The 19,863-nt window shown below is 37.1% G+C and overlaps 1 pseudogene; it reads right to left on the reverse strand.

The window, feature by feature from the left end:
- Window positions 1–10,498: 10,498 nt before the first annotated feature.
- On the reverse strand, window positions 10,499–10,599 carry LOC123392076 (annotated as a pseudogene).
- Between the last annotated feature and the right edge of the window lie 9,264 nt (window positions 10,600–19,863).

Raw genomic sequence — 19,863 nt, forward strand, 5'->3', positions numbered from 1 at the left:
GGCTCAACAATTTTATATATTACTCCGGGTCCATCGAGAGGAGTGCACTCTTACTCCCCTTTCTCTTTCTGCTGTTCTCTTTTATGAATCTGGAAACATGCTGTGTATCATCCTTAAAAGAACTGAAAACGGTCACTCACATCATTTTTGTTCGGGCTTCATTCTTTTTTGGAACTACAGTTGAGAAAGGCTATAGACATTCTCTCCTACTTTGGTTTTCATTTGCAACTTTCATATTATGGAATTCATTAATTCACCCAACAATCATTTACTGCTATATGCCAGGCCCCGCGCTAGGCTTGAAGACTTAATGGTGAACAAACAATGACATGGCCCCTCCTCTCATGGAGCTTATCTGATGGAAGAGAGGGTCAGTAATTGAATAATTACTTTAGTGAATTTATAACTAAAACCTGGAAGGTGCTGTGAAAGAAAGGAACTGGCTACTCTGAGAGCTGTGTTATATGGATCTGACTTCTACTGGGACTGTTGGCTAAACGTGATGACAAGGGTTTAGAGGTCAGTGGATTGAGAAGCCTGGAGTTTTGGGCATGTTGCTGACAAAATTATTTTTCTACTATTCTCTTTTAGCAACTTGCAATCACTGTTTGATTTTACCAGCTGATGACAGCATTAAGTCCAATCCACATCACACTGTTTATTTGGATAAGCTTAAAATATATTTGTGTAATAGTGATACCGGTTGTGCCTTTCATACACACTATGTCAGTCTAAGGTCAAATATATATATTTGTATATGTATTTATTTATTTTATAGACTTTTTGCTGAGAGGGACAATATTCTTTTTCTCTTTGATTTCCCCATAGTGCCTGGCGAAGTGTTTGTACAAGTACTTCAAAATTGGTTATTAAAGTTAATATTTCACAATATTTTATTTCAACCCCTCTCAGCGATTCTTTAAGTTAGATATGGATTTACATGCTTTCTTCATTGATGTTAAAACTGAGGACAGAGTTTAAAAGACTTTGATTTGTAATGACTGACTTCAGATTTAGAAAAAGAAGCCAGATTTTTCTTCCAGTAGAATCTTTAAACCTGTATCTTAAGTAGATTTTTAGTGCAGTTCTCAGTTTTAAACTGATTCCTGAAATAGTGTAGAGAATGCACAGTGCACTTAGATTCAGAAGATATGAGTTAAAGTGAGCTTCACTGGGGATGAGGAGTCAGAAACTAGAGGTGTTGCTAAGGGAGAATGACCACCCGCCTCACAGCACTAGTGCAGCAGGGGCACCTTTAAATCCCCATCCCTAAAACCTCACCAGAGAGAAATCGCTTTATCTGCAAGCTTCTTCCTCTTTATAAAAGATCATGGTCCATAGACTTCATGGGAGCTTTCTTTTTTCTGAAAAAAAATGAACACTCACATCTAAGGCCCTCAGTGCAATGCCTGACAAAGAGGGAGTACTCTAAAAATAGTAACCCAGATAGATTTTCTTTTATATATATACTTTGCTCATTATTTATTTTATGACTTAGAGTGAAATTTTTTTTTTAAAGATTTTATTTATTTATTTCACAAACAGAGATCACAAGTAGGCAGAGAGGCGGCAGGCAGAGAGAGAGGAGGAAGCAGACTCCCTGCTGAGCAGAGAGCCCGATGTGGGGCTGGATCTTAGGACCCTGGGATCATGACCTGAGCCGAAGGCAGAGGCTTTAACCCACTGAGCCCCCCAGGTGCCCCGACTTAGAGTGAATTTTACTTCATTGACTCTTCTTTACCTATAAATGAGGCAACCAGACCAGATTTCTCTAAAGTCTTTTTCAGCTGTAAGTTCTTCCAAATGTCTACTGTTGCAATAAATAGTACACTTTCATGAATTTAATTTGGACCAGAAACCAGTAACCTATTTTCACTATTCCTAATTTTGCCAACTGATCTGGAATAAATAACTTAATATGCATGACAGTTACAGAGAATAAAAATTCTAAATGGAAATCCTGTGAGATTTTGCCTTTTAGTCATGATAATACACAGCAAATTATTAAAAATATCATCAACACTACCCTTTTTAGATACTCATTCCTATATCATTTGGTATGTGCATAGGAAAAGAAAATGAATTTTATATTAGCATAAACAGAAAATGGTAAGGTAGAATTTTATCCAAATTTCCTGGGCCACAGTCAGTATTTAGTTAGTATTTATTTGGTAAATGAATAAATAAATTAAGCCAATAGTAATTTAGTATTATAACTAAGAATGATCTAAAGCAGTTTTCTTGGGGTAGGTATAATTATTAAGTGCTGAAATATTAATGGACACTTGAGTTGATTAACTTTTTATTTCTACAGAAGTAATAATTTTATCTCTCAGTTCAGTTGCCACTGATTTACTTTATCCTTGGGGCTTGTAAAATCTCTTAACATGGGCTATTACCCTGTTTTGACTCTATATATCAAAGGCACATAGAAATGTTCCCTAAGATTCAGTTGTTGGGCAATGAATATCCCAGAATACAGTTAGCAGAAGAATAACCACGTTCTCTGTGAAAATACTCTTGCAAAGTATATATATAAAAGAAAATCTATCTGGGTTACTATTTTTAGAGTACTCCCTCTTTGTCAGGCATTGCACTGAGGGCCTTAGATGTGAGTGTTCATTTTTTTTCAGAAAAAAGAAAGCTCCCATGAAGTCTATGGACCATGATCTTTTATAAAGAGGAAGAAGCTTGCAGATAAAGCGATTTCTCTCTGGTGAGGTTTTAGGGATGGGGATTTAAAGGTGCCCCTGCTGCACTAGTGCTGTGAGGCGGGTGGTCATTCTCCCTTAGCAACACCTCCAGTATCTGACTCCTCATCCCCAGTGAAGCCCGAGTTTGGCAGGGGGGTGTGGGGGTGTGGAGGGGAAAGGTATGGGCAGGACTATTGATAAAAAGAATAGCATATACATATATATGAAGTTAACTTACAAATATATAACCTATAGGACATAAAGTTTTTTTTTCCTGATAAAAAACAATTAATGATACTTACTTTACACCAGTCCTGTTTTTTTTTTTTTTTAAGATTTTATTTATTTATTTGACAGACAAGTAGGCAGAGAGAGAGGAGGAAGCAGGCTCCCTGCTGAGCAGAGAGCCCTATGCAGGGCTCCATCCCAGGACCCTGGGATTATGACCTGAGCCAAAGGCAGAGGCTTTAACCCACTAGGCCACCCAGGCACCCCTACATCAGTCCTGTTTTTTAAAGTTTATGAGGTCTTTGTAGTACAACAGCCTTTTGCAATATTTTTTTTATTATCATCATCCCCATGATGAGATGTTTGGACTGAGGCACAGAAATGTTAGGCAATTTTTCCAAAGTCACACAGCTGATATATAGAGGACCTGCGATTCAAATCTCATCATGTCCCACAATTTTAACCACTATTCTCTATCTTTTCTTTCCAGACATAATAATATAGGAACACTAGTTCTGTATTCAGCCCATTGCTGTAACTAGTAGCACTGGGAAGTGATGTGTAAACCACAGCTGTAGGAAGTAGTGACTTTTTCCTCTTTGTTAAGCAGCTTGCATAAAAATGAAATTCAACAGTGCCAACATACTTAGGAGCAGGCCTCTAAGCAACCGAACTAACAAGGAAGCATAAGGTCAGGCTATCAATAAGACAGCAGCAACCTTGTGACAGCAGCCTTGACTATCTAAATAAGCTTTCCATAAATCCCTAAACCAGAGACCCGTTTACGTGGTGACTGATGAAGATTCATAATTGCTTTCAGTACAAGCTGTCTTGAATGTGAGCTTTGTGTTAACTTATTTCTGTGTGGTTTTGCAGAACTGGTCCAATTGACTGCTGGGTTTGGTTTCGTACCTTCGAACCCCCAGTTTCACAAGGCATCTATCTTCTGATAACCCCAGGAGGGAGGTGGGGTTTCTAAGCAGCAAGTAGAGGCTAAGACAATACTAAAGGGCTATCTGTGCTTAAGTGTATTGCTCTTAACAATTACTATTCATAAAATTGTAAGGTAGCAATATTATTAAGTAGAATTATGAAAAGAAATAGTATATCTGGAAAAGGCCCTCAGGAAGTCAATTTTCTTGGGATCCTATATAATGTTCTTAAATGTTGGCGGAGTATTGGAAATGTAATGTTGTTTCTTTCCATTTAAGTTCATGTTTTTAGCAGATGAATTTTCGAAAATATATCTTTGGTGGCAAATTCTCTGTAAATTCCAGATCTGCTTTATATTCTGTGTTCTTTCAAGGTCACCACGCATAGGATAAACTGTATGAGAAGGGGGGTCTAAGACAAAGCATCTAATAAGCTAACGAGAGTCACATTTCAATAACATGATGGTTTCTCATCTAGGAGAAGCGTATTCAGGTTTTGCTTTTTGATCCTTTTGATGTACTATGCAAATGAAACTTTGGCCTCGATTTATTTTTCCCCACACACATTACATCCTTTTCGTCCTTCCTGTAGGGGCAGGGATACTTTTCTGCCCTTGGTCAGATTTGTGGCAGCAGAGAACTGATAGCCGAGCTTAGCTGTGCCAAGCATTGGCTGTACTTTTATCAAAGAGACATTCCTTATCCCGGGAATAAAGGGACATTTGTCCCTACCTTTTAGAAGCTATCTTTCATGATATTGTTTGGTGACCAGGAATAAGAATTAGATTGTATATTGCACACCTGAAATTAACATAACACTGCATGTTAACTACACTGGAATTAAAAAAAAAAAAAGAATTGGGTTGTATGTAAGAGTAAGAGAAACAATGTCTATTGAAGGCCTATCAGGAAGTTGGCTTGATGCTAAAGAGATTCAGACTAATTTCTGGAATGCAGGAGTCTAGATTCTTGAGATATTCAAAAGAATTGAGGGAGAAAACACAACCCACAGAATAAGTCATTAAGAGTTTATGGATGCCTTATGGGGCACCTGGGTGGCTCAATAGGTTAAGTGTCTACCTTTGGCTTGTGTCATGATCCCTGGGTCCTGGGGGGAGGGGTTCCCTGCTCAGCGGGGAGTCTGCTTCTCCCTCTTTCTCTCCAACCCCCCTCCACCCCTGCTTTCTCACTCGCTCACTCGCTCATTCTCTATTTCAAATAAATAAATAAAATCTTAAAAAAAAAGAGTTTATGGCTTCCTTGTTTTGCAAAGAAATGTTATTTGGGGCCCTAATTTTTTTCTTTTTAAAACTCTATCATCAAGTAAGGTTTAATTCCAGGAATACAAGAATGATATTATATTAAGAAATTCATTAACATAGACATTGATTACTTTAACAGTGGTTACAAGCAATAATCATTGTATATGAAATTCTATTTGAGGGAAGTGTTTCCATTTTTATAAAAAACACAACATTAAAATTAAAAGATGAAAATCACTCTATACCATACATAAAAAGGCTTACCTGAAAATTTAAAAGAAGAAGAATCTACCCATAAAGACCCAGTTTTGCCCTTCAGCTTCTGATATAAAATGGTTTCAATCCTATCCTGAAATTTTCCTGCTGTATTTTTAAAACACGATTTAAACTTCAGCACAGCATGTATTATCACTTTCCCCTGGGCTTGGCTGCAGAATAGAAACAGACAAATAAATCATGCTTTTCTTAGTGGATCATTCTTTTTTTTTTTTTTTTTTTTTTTTTTTTTTTAGATTTTATTTATTTATTTGTCAGAGAGAACGCGAGCGAAAGCGAGCACAGGCAGACAGAGGCAGGCAGAGGCAGAGGGAGAAGCAGGCTCCCTGCTGAGCAAGGAGCCCGATGTGGGACTCGATCCCAGGACGCTGGGATCATGACCTGAGCCGAAGGCAGCTGCTTAACCAACTGAGCCACCCAGGCGTCCCATTAGTGGATCATTCTTAGTGGAGTCATTTTACTATTTTATTGAGCAGAGCTCCTGGCAGCTATTCCACTCTCAAGGGAGTGGAAATGGTACTTTATGGACATTGTGAACAGTAAAGAGAGGGTGATTTAGACTCAGAGAACTGTGTTTGTGTTCTAGATTCACTATCTGCCAACGCCTTGACCACAGCAAGCCATTGGTGTTCTCTATACTTAAGCAAATTTCTCTATCTCTGTAATGGGGATAATGTTATTTCCTGGGTTATTGTACACACCATATAAATTAATATAAATGGAGGTATTTAATAAATCTCAGTGCTGTGCAAAAATATATTTATTAATATAAATATAACTGTATATAATAAATCCATGATGGACTTTCAGAATGTAGGCCCAATAGCAAATAACAAATGAAACATAACAGGTGAGATGAGAGAATCACTGGTTATCTTGGGTTTGGGTTTTGGTTTTTTGTTTTGGTGGGGGCACCATTTGCAAGAGTGGGCCAGTTCTCTCTCATCTGTTGGAAATCATCATGGAGCCAACACCTTAGACTGGATTTATTTTGTTTGTAATTCTGACTTGAAGATGCAAGTGTATAAACCAGAAATTTTAAAAGGGAGTAACTATTACTGACTGGATGGTATGTCTGTTCTGCTTGATATTAGGTTTTTGTGCCTCCTTCCTTCTTCCCAGGCATTTCTCTGCCTTTATGCATTTGAAAATCCACACAACCTCAGATTATTTGACTCAAGAGAGATCTTGAAACCACCCACTTGCGATCCTTCATGATACCCATGAATAAAAACAGAAACTGTGGCTAAGATCCAAGATTTTCTAACTGTAAAGCTTTATAATTTCAATAATGTTTTTCCAGATAATTCTAAATAATGGATTAGCTGAGTTCCATATCACCCTTTGTTATTTTGTTTTAGGTTGTACATACACCAGATATTCTTCCTTTGAGCACTATACTTGTATTCTTTTTATTTCCTCTGTACGGTAGTCAGCTTTTAGTAGTTATGTGTCAATTTCTTTTTTTTTTTTTTAAAGATTTTATTTATTTGACAGAGAGAGATCACAAGTAGGTAGAGAGGCAGGCAGAGAGAGAGAGAGGCAGGCTCCCTGCTGAGCAGAGAGTCTGATGTGGGACTTGATCCCATCACCCTGAGATCATGACCTGAGCCAGAGGCAGCGGCTTAACCCACTGAGCCACCCAGGCGCCCTTATGTGTCAATTTCTTAAGTAGTCTCACCGCTTCTGCTTTTGCGCAGGTGCAATGCTACTTTGTGTGTTTTATGGAGACAAACCCTTTACTTCTCATGGAATAGACAAGGGCATATTATATTGCTCTCTTTATTCTAAAGATTTTTGTCAAACCATGTATTTCCCTCTGAACTTTTTTCCTGGATTGAATAACGATCTAAAACTAACCTAAACACAGACATATGTATTCTTAATGTGACATCATCAGAGTCATGATTCTCTTTTCTACTGAAAACATGATCTAAAAGTTATTTTAATGTTACCTTCTCTTGACTCATTCAAATAATCTTTAGTTTCTTAGGACAAGTGCCTGTAATTCTTTGCCATAGGCAGTTTTCCTTTGATTCCTGAAGTTTCAGTTCATTCCTTCATTCATTCACTCACCTAACAGATATGTGTTAGTCCAGGCAATACATCAGGCACAGTTCTAGGTACCAGATCTATGTTAGCCATCAGCGTATAAGACGACAAAATGCCTGCTTTCATCCTAGTAGGAGAAACAAGAAAATGAAGAAATAAAATAATCTTCAAGGCGAGTTCTATGAAGACAGTAATGATTGGAAGGTTAGAGGTGGGAACATTACAGACAGCTGCAAGCATGGCCTCTTTGAAGTGAGGTCCCAAGGACAAGAAGGAGAAGAACTGGTTGGCGGCGTGGGGGGGGGGGATGTCCCAGAAAGAAGGAACACCAAGTACAAAGGCCCTGACCAAGACAGACTTAATACTCCCCTCAATTCTATTAAATGTCTTCTTCCTGACTCTAGATCCCATAACCCTTTCCTTCTAGAACATTTACTTTAGAAAAGTTATAAATTCTTTCTCTACCTCTTTGAACTGTACGTTAATCTTTTAAAAGCCTGATGCAGTTTAACCACCTCAGAAATGTCTTTCTCAAGGACCTGAAAGCCATCTCTTTGAAATGTAGCCCTCAAAGCAGTTAGAGCCTCTATCTCTCAGTTTCCGTGAGACAGATGGAGGCCTCACTTTGGTAGGCACTTAACTTACTACCGGTTGTAAAACTATCTCCTGTCATGAAGGTATGAGAAACTAACTTTTTCTTGGGCAAAGCCCACTAGCAAACACAGAAGACCCAAGATATCCCTGTTGCCCCAGCCTTTAAAATCTCTATGGTTAAGGGTGCCTGGGTGGCTCAGTGGGTTAAGTATCTGACTCTTGATTTTGGCTCAGGTCCTGATCTCAGGGTCCTGGGATCAAGCCTCTCATGGGGATCTGAACTCCCTCACCCTTTGCTCCTCCCTCTACTCCTCTCCCTGCTCATGTTTTCTCTCCCTCTGATAAATAAAATCTTTAAGAAATAAAAAATAAAAACATTATGGTCAGAGAGAGGCAGGACCAGATCAGGTAGGGTCATATGGACTCTACAAGGACTTTGGTATTTGTGAGAGGCTGTCAGAGGATATTGAGTAGGGGATGCTGTGCTATTCAGGTTCACTTTGATGGCAATGTGGAGACTAGCCATGGAATAAGAGTCAAAACTGAAGTTGGTGCAGTAATCTAGATATGACTGCTTGGGTCTAAACTACAGCTGTATTATTTATTACATGTGTGACCTTGGCAAGTCACCTAAGCTACATTTGCTTTAGTGTTCTCATCTGTAAAATAAGAAACTAATATGTACATACCATACAGGGTTGTTTTCAGGTTAAATGAATTGATATAAATAAAATTTGGGGGGGGGCTACTGGTTAAGAACATGGGTTACTTAAAAATAAACCAGGAAAATCAAACAGCAAAAGTTCTAGTTTTAGATAGAGATAGATTCCAGAGCACATTAACTTTTCTATTTATGCTCGTAGCCACTATTTTTTCATATCTGTTGCGGGCTATCTGTTCCTTGCTAGTGTTTGGATACACATCTTCGCTGCTAGCAATAGCTGTAGAATGGGAATTCTAGGGGGGCCAGGAAGGTAATTAAGAGGAGTGAAGCTGGTTGGGGGCAAGTGTATATGCAAGCATCATGTGAGCGTTGGGAACTGCCACTGTGTGGCCTCAATTTCAGTGGATCATGTGGGGATGCGGGCCCTGTATGGTCAGATCTTCTTATTTTCAACACATTCTGAGGATTTTGTGTTTTATATGATATTTACCAACTTTTACATTTAATCCACAATTCCAAGCTAGATTTGGGTCTCTAGTAGTTTGCCCCCCCCATCAGATATTCTGTCCATAGCTCTCTTATCTTATCCATTCTTTTCTTATATTGAAATAATCTCCTGACTTTAGAGTTGTTTAGACCTTGTGCCTTCAGTTAAAAAACAAACCCATGCAACATTTACCTGAAATTCATAATCAGTCAGAATTCTTGGGTCTGGTTAAAAAATTTTCCAAAAGATCTTGAATACCTTTTTTTCACATTTGAGAATGCTTGTGGTTTGGGAGCCTCAAGCTAAGACTTACTTCAACCTTTCAGTTTATACCAAGTGAAGAGGAGGCGTGGAGGTGAAGGACAGAATTTTCTGCTCTGAGCCTCTTGGGCTATTTTACGTACCCTACTTAGACAACATGAGATTTGACATACTGTCTTCTCAGTTGGGATCCGTGAAATGTTTCATGTATCAGTTATAAAGTAAAATGCATAATAATTTAAGTTTATTTAAAAAAATACAACTTAAAATTTTTCGTTGTGGAGAACTACAAACATATAATAACAAATGAAAGACTATAATGAACCGCATGTACCCATCATTCAGCTACACTAGTTATTATTAAATAGCTAAACTGGTTTTATTTTCCTACTACCTGCATCCCAGGAATTAAATGAATCCTTAAAACCATTGAATACACAGAGGTTTGAGAAGAGAAAAAAAAAAAGAGATAGAGGGAAAAAGTAATAAACAGTGAGGGAAAATGCTTTTGAGTTAAAGATCATCATTCACATACCAGCTGAGAAAAATACATGACTAGGGACTCTACTAAAGCAAGATAAAAATCAGAACTGAGATCTCAATAGAGGGAGGGATGAAGAGGGGGATCAGCAGTAACAATGAAACCTGAGCAGGGTGTGCGTTCAATGCAATGAATGTATAAAAGTTTGCAGTGGAAGCAATATACTTTAAGAAACATCCCAGTAATATTTAGAGCATCAGATACTATTTCAGCAAAACCTAATCACTAGAAATGAGGGGGGGGGGTGGGAAAAAAAAGTGTTATAAATCCTCTCCAAGAGTAAAGAGTGGGAAGGGAGGAGAGGGCAGAAATGAAAGTAGTTAAAAACCTCTTCTATGGTTGGGGCTTAGGTAAGAGAAATAACATTCGATGGGCCAATAATTTCTATAGGACTAGTGGAAAATATATGCATCCAAATTTGAGTTCCAGGAAAAATGAGTTAACTATTAACTAGATATATTGAAATTTCTAAGAAGGAAAAAATGCAATGAAAAAACTATTTATTTATTTAAATATGGAATGCTTCACGAATTTGCATGTCATCCTTGTGCAGGAGCCATGCTAATCTCTATATCATTCCAATTTTAGTCTATGTGTTGAAGCGAGCACATGAAAAAGAATTTAAACCAGTCACAAGGAAAAGAGAGCAAAAAAGTAAAATAGATAATTTACTTAAAGAAAACTGGAGAAGTAAAATCAAGTTCTACTACTCATTACAATTGATGAGAATAAGTAAAAGTTTGTCATTAAAGAATCTATCAGTTGCATTCAGAATCAAAACCTCATTATCTATTATTTAAAAAGTACTTATAAATAAAGGAATGAAAGACTATTAGAGATGAAGCTATGGGAAGGAAATACTGTCCCATTAATGTGGAGCCCAATAATGGAATCCAAAAGTATATTCTAGAAAATGTGGACATTTAGGATATAACAAGGATGGCATTTTAATCATTGGAATAGGCTGGATTACTTAATAAGTAGTATCAGGTCACTTGGCTCTCTATTCCAGGAAGAAAATAAATCTGGTCTCCTACCTTAAACTAAAACTACTTCCATATGAATAAAGACTTAAAAGTGGGAGCAAAAACTTCCTAGGAAACTGAAAACACTTCTTTTATGGACTTTGGAAACCATTTGAATCAAGACAGAAAATTTAGTAGAAAATCGAAAATACTGATTCAAAGAGGCACATACAACTTGGTGTTTAAAACAGCAGTATCAACAGTAGACAAATTGTGGAAATAGCACATGTCCATCAACTGATGAACAGATAAAGAAGATGTGGTGTGTGTGTGCGTGTGTGTGCTAGTGGTGTGTATACACATATACACACAATGCAGTATCAGTCGACATCAAAAAGAATGAAATCTTGCTATTTGCAACAATGTGGATGGAACTAGAGTGCATTATGCTAAGTGAAATAAGTCCGTCAGAGAAAGACAAATACCATATGGTTTCACTCATATGTGGAATTTAAGAAACAAAACAGATGAACGTAGGGGAAGGGGAAACAAAAAAAGAGCGAAGCAAACCATAAGAGACTCTTAACTATAGAGGAAAAATTTGAGGGTTGATGGAGGGGAGTTGGGTGGGAGAGGAGCTAAAAGAATGATCAGTATTAAAGAGGGCACTTGTGTTGAGAACTGGTTGTTATATGGAAGTGATGAATCACTAAATTCTACCCCTGAAACCAGTATTACACTATATGTTAAATAACTAGAATTTAAATAAAAATTTGAAAAAAATTTAAAAAGTTAGGATATATAATGTGATACAACACATCAATAAAAGAAAGAACAAGAACCATATGATACTCTCAATAGATGCTGAAAAAGCATTTGACAAAGTACAACATCCCTTCCTGATCAAAACTCTTCAAAGTGTAGGGATAGAGGGCACATACCTCAATATCATCAAAGCCATCTATGAAAAACCCACCGCAAATATCATTCTCAATGGAGAAAAACTGAAAGCTTTTCCGCTAAGGTCAGGAACACGGCAGGGATGTCCATTATCACCACTGCTATTCAACATCGTACTAGAGGTCCTAGCCTCAGCAATCAGACAACAAAAGGAAATTAAAGGCATCCAAATCGGCAAAGAAGAAGTCAAATTATCACTCTTCGCAGATGATATGATACTATATGTGGAAAACCCAAAAGACTCCACTCCAAAACTGCTAGAACTTATACAGGAATTCAGTAAAGTGTCAGGATATAAAATCAATGCACAGAAATCAGTTGCATTTCTCTACACCAACAGCAAGACAGAAGAAAGAGATATTAAGGAGTCAATCCCATTTACAATTGCATCCAAAACCATAAGATACCTAGGAATAAACCTAACCAAAGAGACACAGAATCTATACTCAGAAAACTATAAAGTACTCATGAAAGAAATTGAGGAAGACACAAAGAAATGGAAAAATGTTCCATGCTCCTGGATTGGAAGAATAAATATTGTGAAAATGTCTATGCTACCTAAAGCAATCTACACATTTAATGCAATTCCTATCAAAGTACCATCCATCTTTTTCAAAGAAATGGAACAAATAATTCTAAAATTTATATGGAACCAAAAAAAGACCTCGAATAGCCAAAGGGATATTGAAAAAGAAAGCCAACGTTGGTGGCATCACAATTCCGGACTTCAAGCTCTATTACAAAGCTGTCATCATCAAGACAACATGGTACTGGCACAAAAAACAGACACATAGATCAATGGAACAGAATAGAGAGCCCAGAAATACACCCTCAAATCTATGGTCAACTAATCTTCGACAAAGCAGGAAAGAATGTCCAATGGAAAAAAGACAGCCTTTTCAATAAATGGTGCTGGGAAAATTGGACAGCCACATGCAGAAAAATGAAATTGGACCATTTCCTTACACCACACACAAAAATAGACTCAAAATGGATGAAGGACCTCAATGTATGAAAGGAATCCATCAAAATCCTTGAGGAGAACACGGGCAGCAACCTCTTCGACCTCTGCCGCAGCAATATCTTCCTAGGAACAACGCAAAAGGCAAGGGAAGCAAGGGGAAAAATGAACTACTGGGATTTCATCAAGATCAAAAGCTTTTGCACAGCAAAGGAAACAGTTAACAAAATCAAAAGACAACTGACAGAATGGGAGAAGATATTTGCAAACGACATATCAGATAAAGGACTAGTGTCCAGAATCTATAAAGAACTTAGCAAACTCAACACCCAAAGAACAAATAATCCAATCAAGAAATGGGCAGAAGACATGAACAGACATTTCTGCAAAGAAGACATCCAGATGGCGAACAGACACATGAAAAAGTGCTCCATATCACTCGGCATCAGGGAAATACAAATCAAAACCACAATGAGATATCACCTCACACCAGTCAGAATGGCTAAAATCAACAAGTCAGGAAATGACAGATGCTGGCGAGGATGCGGAGAAAGGGGAACCCTCCTACACTGTTGGTGGGAATGCAAGCTGGTGCAGCCACTCTGGAAAACAGCATGGAGGTTCCTCAAAATGTTGAAAATAGAACTGCCCTATGACCCAGCAATTGCACTATTGGGTATTTACCCTAAAGATACAAATGTAGTGATCCAAAGGGACACATGCACCCGAATGTTTATAGCAGCAATGTCCACAATAGCCAAACTATGGAAAGAACCTAGATGTCCATCAACAGATGAATGGATCAAGAAGATGTGGTATATATACACAATGGAATACTATGCAGCCATCAAAAGAAATGAAATCTTGCCATTTGCAACAACATGGATGGAACTAGAGCGTATCATGCTTAGCGAAATAAGTCAAGCAGAGAAGGACAACTATCATATGATCTCCCTGATATGAGGAAGTGGTGATGCAACATGGAGGCTTAAGTGGGTAGAAGAAGAATAAATGAAACAAGATGGGATTGGGAGGGAGACAAACCATAAGTGACTCTTAATCTCACAAAACAAACTGAGGGTTGCCGGGGGGAGGGGGTTTGGGAGAAGGGGGTGGGATTATGGACATTGGGGAGGGTATGTGCTTTGGTGAGTGCTGTGAAGTGTGTAAACCTGGTGATTCACAGACCTGTACCCCTGGGGATAAAAATATATGTTTATAAAAAATAAAAAATTAAAAAAAAAAAAAAGTTAGGATATAGTATTTATTTATATAGTAGGGCTATAATTTCATTAAAGATAAACAAATAAAGCTTAATGTTTGAGATAAAAAAGTAATAGAGTAGACATAAGGCCGCCTAAATAGTAAGTTGTAAAAAGTATATTTGAAAGATATTTTTATGCAAATAAAAGGTATATTTGAAAGACATTTCATGCAAATTAATATCTGTATTTTACAGAGATTTTTACAAACTGACAAGGATAAGACAAATAACTTACTAGAAAAATGGGACAAAGGATGTAAATGGGAAATTCACATGTGAACAAGTCCAAATGGCCACCATACCGAGAAATAGATTCTCAACCTCACTACTAGTCAGGGAAATTCAGATTAAAGTGACAATAATATACATTTATCAAATTAGCACGAACTACAAGTGTATTTGCACCTGTTGCTGGTGGAGATGGGAAGAGTACTCAGATACATGACTTATGGAAGTGTGAATTATTTCGACCCTTTGGAAAGCAATCTGGCAACATTTCTTAAAATATTTAATGAAGAAATCTTATTCTGTACACCTATCAAATATGTGTAAATATAAGGTTGCAGGTAAGAGGATTTGTTTTGCAGTGTTGGTTATATTAGTCAAAACCCGGAGACAAATGCCTATGAGCCGGGGAAGGGTAGGGTGAATTGTGCCACATGTACACTAAAGAATAGTATGCATTTACTGACAAGAATACATTATACCTTTAAGCTGGCTTGGAGGAAATTCAGTGAGATATTGCTGAGAAAACAAACTTTATAAAATTGTGTGTAATATGAACTAATTTTGGTAGAATATTGACGAACAACCCTATGTCTTTTATTTTTCTATATATTTTCTATATATTTCTATATATTTTCTATATATGCTAATATAATCAAGGAGGAATATTGTGGATCATTTTGAATAGAGTTTGGGGGTATGTGTAGAAGGAGAAGGAGGAGTTGGGGGAAAAGCAGAAAAGAAAAAATTCTTTACTTAAATCCGTTTTATGTGTTTTGATTCTATTTCTCCACTTATGTAAGTTTTCTGTTTTCTATTTCTTTTATATGTTTATATCCTTATATAAACTTGAAGATTTTTGGAACTTTAAGATTTTTGGAAAGTTTTTAACGTGGTAAATAATGTGATTTGATTTTTCATTTTTAAATGCTCACTTTAGCTAAGTGTGGAGAACACATTAGAGGGAGACTAGGTGAAGAAATGACAGGGGCTACAATTGAGGAGAGAAGTAGATCAAATTATTTTCTGGTGGTAGAATCACTAGAATATGCTGGTTTGTTGGTTGAGAGGGGTATTCCTAGCAATTGGGTTGATTTTGGTGCTCTTTCCTGAGAGGGTAAAATGGAGAAGAAATAGATTTTGGGTAAAGATCAAAAGTTCTCTTTTGGTGGTCACCAATGTAGATGGCTTTTAAACAGGAAGTCTGGATGAGGAAGTTAGAGGAAGTATAGATCGACAAGAAAGGAGAGGATAAAAGAAATGAGAAAGATGGAGAAGTGGGGGAAACTGTGGACAGTGCAGTGGGGACCACTTGTATTCAGAGATCTGCATATACTGAGGAACCAGCAAAGGCAACTGAGAAAAGCAGCTAGTGAAGAAGAAGAAGAAAATGCAGAGAGGGAGGTGTCTTAAAAACCAAAAAGAAGAGGTTTGAGGAGAGAAGAAAGTAATGCTGAAAAGTTCAAGTAAGAAGAGATCATAGGGGTACCTGCCTGGCTCAGTCAGAAGATGATGCAACTCTTGATCTTGAGGTTGTGAGTTCAAGCCCCACATTGGGTGTAGAGATTACTTAAACAAAATAAAAACGTTAAAAAATAAAAGAAATAAATAAATTAAGTTTATAGACCCTTGAGTAAGCTAACCACTTAATAAGGATTATGCCAGGAATACAAGTAACATTACTTCCTATATTCTTCAGATGGCTAGTTGATTGTCTCAAAACTATTGAATATGAAATAACGTTATAAATTAAATGATTGTACTGAATTTACAGAATACTTTGGATAGGATTAATATAATTAAAATAATGAGTCTTTCCTTATAGGAACATGTTTTTTCTTCCTTTCATTCTTTTTTGCTATTTAGTAAGATTTTATACTTTTATTTGTATAGACTTTATGTAATTTGTGTTAATTTTATTGAGGTATATTTTATACTTTTTGTTGTATTAAATGGCATTTAAAAATAATAACTTTTATATTTTATTATTGGTGATTAAGAAAGCTATTACTTTTATGTATTAGTCTGGTATTTGGCCACTTTACAAAACTCAAATATTTTTCAGTTGAGTCTCTTGAATATTTTAAGTATATAGTAGTATGGTCTGTAAATAATGACTCCCCCACCCCGTTCTTTTAATAAACATTTTTAAGTTTAAATTCAACTTCATTAACATATACTGTATTAATTTCAGGGGTAGAATTTAGTGATTCATCAGTTACATATAACACCCAGTGCTCATTCTATCAAGTGGCCTCCTTAATGTCCATCATCCAATTACCCCACTCTCCCGCCACCTCCCCTCCAGCAACCCTGTCAGGACCCGAGCCGAAGGCAGAGGCTTAACCCACTGAGCCACCCAGGCACACCAGGGCTGACTATCTTAATCTAGAGCTAAGAGAGTGGTAAAAAATAGTGTGAATTATCAATTATTTCCAACTTGAAAGGTGATTGTTAGATTTCTGGCACATCTAGGAACATAACATTTAAAAGGGCAGAGCACAGAAAGAAATTTTAACTTTCCAAAGACATTTTTATTGGTTTAACTCCATATATTCTTGTGAATCCATTTTTTCAAACTTGCTGTCATAGTCGATATTATTGACTTTAAGGCTGATGTGATGGTAGAAAGGTGTCTTCTCTTGAAGAACGAGAAAAGAAAACAATAGTTCTCACTTCATTTTGTAATAAATTTCATTCTTAAGAGGATCATGCGAAATGTAAGATTGCAGTGAAATATAAATTCTAATAGAAACCCTGCACTTCATTTGTCTTGATTACTAGTGATTGCTAAACTAACTTCTACAGAACAATGTTTATTAAATTATACCCCTACCAAAAAGTGTATTCACAATTTTTTTTTTTTTTTTTAAGATGTGCTGGATGGGTCTGTAATTCCTTTGGCTTAACAACTACAGGCATGGGGGCATTTTACAAATAAAGGCAGAGGTGGCACTTCAAACCTGGCCTCCGCCACCATTAAGCTGCATGCGAGTGAGGGCAGGTCTCCAAAAGTGGCACTCTCCCTCTGCCGTGACATTTACATCTTCATGTGCCTGCACACAAGAAACACGTCCGCTGTTAGTGCTGTCATTGCTTGGAATGACGGAGAAAACATGGTTGCAGGTAGCACGAGTTATGCCTTTATAAAACGTCTTCAACCGCAGAGCAGAACTCCCCTCGGAGCACGTGCTGGGGGTGCGGAATCACAAACAGCTGCTTTGCTAGGAGGTGCTTTTGACGATTGTGAGGACATTCTTTCAGCAAACCATTGGCCACATATGACTGCTTCTCTGTATCCAATACTAAGAAATACAAGATTGACTCTCATGAGAGAGAGAGCGAGGGAAGGAAAGTACTTTCCACACAGAGACTGGCTGGGTTTCATTGTGTACGATGTTTTTATTGCGTCAAAGTAATCTTCTGTATTCAGAATATTTTTTTAAAAATTATTTATTTATTTATTTTTGTATTCAGAATTTTAAAAAAATATTTTATTTATTTATTTGACAGAGAGAGGTCACAAGTAGGCAGAGGGGCAGGCAGCTGGGGGGTGGGGGGTGGCGGGGAAGCAGGCCCTCCGCTGAGCAGAGAGCCCAACTCGGGGCTTGATCCCAGGTCCCTGAGATCATGACCCCAGCTGAAGGCAGAGGCTTTAACCCACTGAGCCACCCAGGTGTCCCTGTATTCAGAATTTTTAATGTAAAATTTTAATGTGCCTGCTTTAAATTTGGGTCATCTGAAAACATATATATTACTATGATAAATTATATTAAAGCATAGATAATTATCTTAGTTTTTGTGATTATCACAGATTACATATAGGAAAACCAGTGGAATCCAGGTTTATCATTTTTAAAGCACCTAGAAAGTGTTTCTGAATCTCTCCTGAGACAAAGGACCCAGAAGGGTGGACTTTAGCATTTCAAGGACTTTGTCTGTGGCTGTGGTGGTAGTGGGCTAGGGATCTGTGGGGAAGCCTTTAAAAGAATATTCTCAAGATGCAGATGTGATTTCTTTACATAATCCCACCTAGGAAAGAAACCCAGAGAAGGAAACAGAAAGGGGAGAAATGGAAGGCTCTCAGGTAAGTGTTTCCTGGGTCAGGGGGTGTCTACTTTTCTTCCTGCAAAGCCATGGTTTTAGAATGAGCAGACATTTACTTCTGTACTTCCGGTGTTTTTGCCTAAAAAATTTGTTTCAAGTACTTTTTTGATAGTTTTTTTTTTTCACAACAATAGACTCGAGAAGTTGTCATAAAGATTATAATGGCTCACCAAGAGGAAAATATTTACTTTTTGGCCCTTTACAGGAAAAGTGTGATGACTGTGTTGTAGATGCTGAGCACTTTCAGCCCAAGACTAGTGTGATGCTCTAGAAACTCTCCTCCATTACTGCTGTTTCTTCATTATGGCACCCGGCCTGCTACCTGCCGTGAAATACATAGTCGTCATCCAGTGAATGCTTGTTGAATTCAATCGACGCAGTTTCAGAAACCCCTTTTCTGGATAAAAAGCACAATATTTGGTTCAGCAGATTGGCATTTGGTTTATTTAGTGACAAATATGTAGATTTCTGAAAAGAGTCTTTCTGATTCATTTAATGTTTTAGTTCATACAAGATATTGTGACATCAGGTATGTAGACTTAATGTGAAAAACCAATGATTTTTATAAAGACAAGTCCAACCAAATATTACACACACTCTCAAGAGGCTCTACAGGTCTTGTTCCCACAGGTTTATGGTCACTTGAGAAAACTACATTATTAACATTATTACTTATTCTGATGCAGAAGTATTTAATTTGGGATTTTTTTCTTCTTAAGAAGTTTTTAAGTCGCTCAAGTTTATCATTTCTGGGAAATAGGTATTACTGTAAGTAATTCTGAGAGTGAGTTCTTAACTATATTAGAACTCCATATTAATTTTCACATAGGTAGTTTCTTCTAGGCACACTAAACATATCTGTATAAAATATTGCTCTAGAATAAGCTTCAAGTGGTGATTACACACACACACACGCGCGCACACACAATTGTGTGTGGTATTTGGTATTGGTGTTTGGTATTTCAAACAAGTCTATTTTATAGTATGTAACTATAAAACAATTTTGTTTTAAAAATTTTTAGTAACAAATAGTATTATTGCCACTATAAACCACAGAATATGCTCTCAATTCAGAAATTAAAATACCCAGGTCTGTTTTTTAATCAAAATTTGAACTAGATTTAAAGTTAGGATTTTTTTTTTTCCTCCCTCTTCCCAAGCTCTTTACTCACCCATTCCTACTATTCTTCTATTTCTACTTCATTAACTGGATTTGGACTCCTGTAGGTCCTTACTTGAATGGCTAGGAATTTGGCATCTAGTTTTAATGGCATAGGACCTTAGTACATATTTAAAATCAATTGCCTTCTAGGTTTTCCTGAACTTGATTTCTCTTTCAAAGCCCATATCTCAGCTTGACATGAGGGGAGAAAACATCTGTTGTTCACATA

Source organism: Mustela putorius, unplaced genomic scaffold (assembly GCF_011764305.1).
Source record: "Mustela putorius furo isolate JIRA1106 unplaced genomic scaffold, ASM1176430v1.1 tig00000430_pilon_pilon_pilon, whole genome shotgun sequence".
Taxonomy (NCBI): Eukaryota; Metazoa; Chordata; class Mammalia; order Carnivora; family Mustelidae; genus Mustela; species Mustela putorius.